Source organism: Aplysia californica, unplaced genomic scaffold, assembly GCF_000002075.1.
Source record: "Aplysia californica isolate F4 #8 unplaced genomic scaffold, AplCal3.0 scaffold00063, whole genome shotgun sequence".
In the NCBI taxonomy this organism is placed as follows: Eukaryota; Metazoa; Mollusca; class Gastropoda; order Aplysiida; family Aplysiidae; genus Aplysia; species Aplysia californica.
In genome coordinates this window covers 1,958,263-1,962,877 of record NW_004797333.1, presented here as the reverse complement: position 1 = coordinate 1,962,877, position 4,615 = coordinate 1,958,263, and the positions used below count along the sequence as shown (strand labels likewise).

At 42.8% G+C, this 4,615-nt stretch overlaps 1 long non-coding RNA gene across 1 annotated transcript in view; it reads right to left on the bottom strand.

Moving 5' to 3' along the window:
• Positions 1-1,794: 1,794 nt before the first annotated feature.
• LOC118477318 overlaps positions 1,795-4,615 on the bottom strand; it is an 18,084-nt gene continuing 15,263 nt past the window's right edge. The window contains exon 2 of the long non-coding RNA XR_004858284.1: positions 1,795-2,225. This is a non-coding gene — a long non-coding RNA (uncharacterized LOC118477318). The remainder of the gene's footprint in view (positions 2,226-4,615) is intronic.

Below are 4,615 nucleotides of genomic sequence, written 5' to 3'. Positions count from 1 at the left end.
TTTTAGTGCTTTTTTGTGATGGCGTAAGGCGAAACCCGTATTTTGTGATTGCGAAGGGCTAGACAGCAATACACTAAAGCAAGGTAGATCAAGAGAGGAGTTAATCAAGGCAGACCTAATCTAAAGCAATATAGATCTAGAAGCCAGGTGTGTCTGTGAAAGGCTAGACAGCAATGTTGACTAGATGTAAATTGCCTCAGCGGCGTAGACCAGTTGGAGAAGTGACGCCAAGGCGTCGATCCCAAGCAAAGCCCGGTCCTCAGCTAGTTTCGTCATAACGGTCTCCTGTGACGAAAACGGTCACACGAGCTCCAGCACGGAAACTCGATTTTTTAGCGAGTCACACTGTAAAACAATCTAAGTTTGTTCACACACTCTTTCCAACAAACCTATTATGTTATACTCAATAAGTTAAGGTAGATAGAGTTGGAGAACAGCTACATAAGCTCTGCTCAGTAGTTGGAAAGGTGGGTGGGGCGGGGGAGGGGAGGGAGAGAGAGAGAGAGAGAGAGAGAGAGAGAGAGAGAGAGAGAGAGAGAGAGACAGACAGACAGAGAGAGAGAGACAAAGAGACAGAGAGACAGAGAAAGACGGAGAGACAGACAGACAGACTGACAGACTGACAGACAGACAGACAGAGAGAGAGAGACGGTGGGAAGGGGGGGGGGCATCGTTCACAGCAGCTGTCTATTACTTCAGAAAGCTCGTATGTTAATAGCAACCCGGCAAAACTCATAAAACACCTGAGATAGAAAACAAATAGCTCATTGCATTGCATCTCCAGTTTCACAATTATAAAGATATACTTTAACTTTAAGGAAATTTTAAAAACATAACAGAGAACGCATACCATCATCATAATAATTATTGTACGATCGCTTCAACGGCAAATCGGACCATATCATCAGTGTGTCACAACAGTATACACTCATCAAATCAAGCAGACAGCACACGCTTCTACAGCACGTCCTCCCTCCCCTCTGCTCTATTTTCGTCCTGTTCATTATTTATCCGGCAGAACGGGCAAGGGTGTGGGCCAACAACAGCATTGTCCGCAATCTTGATTACGTTATAAAGTATCGATCAGCGGCGGTGTTTACCGCATGTTTTCAGTCATTTTATATTCACTAGCCTGATAAATTCCTGAAAGCGGTTTGCAATACGCATCTGATGGGACATGTTGCATTATTTTTAGTGTTTATTTTTCTCTTCACATTGAAATTTTAGTAAGAAATTCCTGCCTGTAGCTTGAGATATGCATTTGATGTGACATGCTGTATTATTGTCAGTATTTAATTTTCTCTTCATATTGAAATTCTTGTATGAAAATAAAATACAATTTAAATGCTGTGTGTAGCTACATGTATGTTTCCTTTCATGTAAAGCAACTAAAAATTCCCCGCAGCAGGAAAATAAAGATTCAAGTTCAAAAGCGTCTGAGGCAAACGAAGAAAGGAAATGTGTGTGTGTGTGTGTGTGTGTGTGAGTGTGTGTGTGTGTGTGTGTGTGTGTGTGTGTGTGTGTGTGTGTGTGTGTGTATGATGTGCTCGATGTTAAGCTCTCATCGAAACTTTCCTCCCCTCTCCTCCTTTTCCCTTAAAGAATCCGAGTGTGTTAGAACAAAGTAGTAGAGAAAAAAAGGAAAGAAGCGTATCAATTCTGCAAGTCCTAATTGACACCACAAGCAAAAGAAATGTACCATTTAGAGAGGTATTCGGTTATGTTATGGGTTTGTTGTTGTTTTTGGTTTTTTTTGGGGGGTCGGTTTTTTTGGAGGGGGGGGGGGGGATTTAATTTTGGTATTGAAAACGTGTAGTGTAACCTTGTCCTCTCTCATTAACTTACGAATATTTATTGTAACCGGACAAACAGACAATCAACACAGCAAAGACACAAATGCAAGGCCGGTGAAAAATTGTACAGATCCAACAGTCGCTGGTTACTCAACAACGAGTGCGCTCTTCCCCTTACCTGTGAATTCAAGGACGGCCAACAGACAGATCCACACAGGAATACGACAGAGTTTGCTCAAAACGGCCGTAACAGCGGCCTGGGGATGTAGCGTCATGGTAGCGGTCTGTCCGGACTGTTTGCTGGGACAACCCGAGGGTCTGTGGATGATACCTGGATAGTGAAATGTGGCCCCCAAGCTCAGCAAACTTCCCTCACATCTCCCGCTGCTGTGTTTGTCTTCCGGTCTCTGGCGCGGAGCCCATCTCTAGAATCTGTAGTAAGAAAAATGATTAAAAGATGTGCAGGCGAATTCCAGGTTTGAAAAAAAAAACACATAACACCCACATACACACACAGACACACACACACACACACACACACACACACACACACACACACACACACTCGCTCACATACACACACAAATACACACACACTCGCGCACATACTCACCAAATACACACACACGCGCGCACATACACGTGCACACACGTGTTCCAAATGAAATCTCTTTAGCGAGAATTTTGGAAAACTGATCGTCGGGTAGACATAAGGACGATAAATGTTTGTCAGAAGAAAAAAAAGAACGAAACCACACTAAAGGGTTCTCACCAGCCATCCACTGGTTTAAGAACGATGTAATGCAATACGGTATTAAGACTTAGCTCTATCGTTAGAACGGCAGCATCTTTGATATACGGGGTGCCCATTGGGGGTCGGGTCCGGTCGAGGTGGTTTGCTAGCCAGATTGAGAGCGTAAAGCGGCTATTGTAGCACAAGCCGATCGCGGCTCAAAAACAAATGCGACGAGTGGGGCGATCGCCCCCGACCTGATCCCATCCGTAACCCGCACCCAGTAGTCGACACTCTTGTCCGACAGGAACTAACCAAGTGAGAGGAAAACCGTGGAAACTATTCAAGGAACCCAAGTTTTCAAGATCATTCTGTTGCGAATCAGAACCACGGTCTCAAATACCCAGGCCAGTCTTATGGGGGCTTTTTTCTAAGGTAAAAGACACAATTCGAATCATTTACGAGGAGGAGGGTTTCGAATCCGCCAGCCCTGGCTGAGAGGGAGACATCTTAACAGAAAGATCGAGAATCTCGATAAAATTATCCCAACATAGGACTCGAGCTCATGTCTTCTGTGTGCGACGGCAAGCCGTCTTACCGCTTAAAAATACACTAAAACAAAATAAAACAAACAGAAAACAAACAGAGCAACAACAAAAAAAGCAAGGAACAAACTTACAAAACAAAAAAAAGATTAAACTTTTTAAAACTGAAACAAAATGAAACAAACAGAAAACAAACAAACAAAATACAACAAACCAAGAAATAAACTAACAAAACAACAAAAATAACAACGAAATAGAAATATGACTTTGATCCTGGCAATTGATTCGTGTGTTATTTTAAGCCTCGAGTCTAAGCCTCTTTTGCATGTTCATTTGGATCCCACATGCGTACTCCTGCCACTACCGTCTTCGGTAGTCCAGCGTTCAGGCTACCGGGCTCGTAATCATGAGATTGCGGGCTCGGGGATCGAGCCTCAGCTCGGTCCGACGTTGCGTCCTTGGGAAAGGCACTTTACACAAATGTCCCACTTGGTTCGGTCTTTTCGGAGATGGACGTTAAATTTGGAGGTCCCGCCTCTTAAAAAAAACCTAATAGTTTTGATAGGCGCGTTCAAACTATACCATTTTACCATTTGCCACTGGCGTATAATGTGGTGTTGCAGTTAGGCCCATTTTTTCAAAATCGTCGCACGTAAAAGACTTAAGTTTCAGTCTCTTGAGGAGAGACGTTTTTGTCGCTTTCTACTGAGACATTATATCCCTCTCAGCGGATTTGGCCCTCACAGAAAGGGTTGAAGCTCGACACCTAAAAGATCTAAGATGTGTCGATAAGGAAGGAGTAAAGGGGGGGGGGGGGGTCCGTAAGACACTTATCTTTAAAAGAGAAGTGTATTTCGGCAAAATGACTCGAACTTTCGAGGGGTCAATTATCATACATCATCATATGCCATAATAATGGTGTTAAAACTATAGAGGACGTGGGGTAGTCTTTTTATAAAAACTCTAGAGGATCGTGACCGTCTTTGTCTCTCCGTCCTCTCTCAACCTTATTCAAACCACGCTTCCAGTACACGGACTGTAAAACGCCTCATTTTATATGTGTTTCTAATGTCGTAAAACTTCTCGATCCAAATGAAATCTCTTTCGCAAGAAATTTGGAAAACTGGTCGTCGGGTGAATGTGGGTGAACAAACAATGTTATGTGTGCTGTTAGCCTCACGTCACAAATCAGAAACATGAGAATGTCAGTCGTGACGTGGTTCTTCCATTTTTCCTTTTTCTCATAACTGTCTTCTGGCATTATTCGGGAAATAGTTGATTTTTTAAAGTTTACCAACGGCTCTAAAGTAGTGTGTTTTGCTCAGATTGCATTTTATCTCCCATCTTGTCTTTCGCAATTCGGTTTTTAAAATCACATTTATTATTTGGACTTTGTTTCGATTCATTCCCGATATATTTGATCCTTGTTTACTCGTATGTGACTTTAAGTTCAATAAACCGGTTCCCTAAACAAAATACCTTACGTTTATGAACACGTTGTTGCAGTGTTACAGTTACATTAAAATTGATTGTGACTGAGCGCC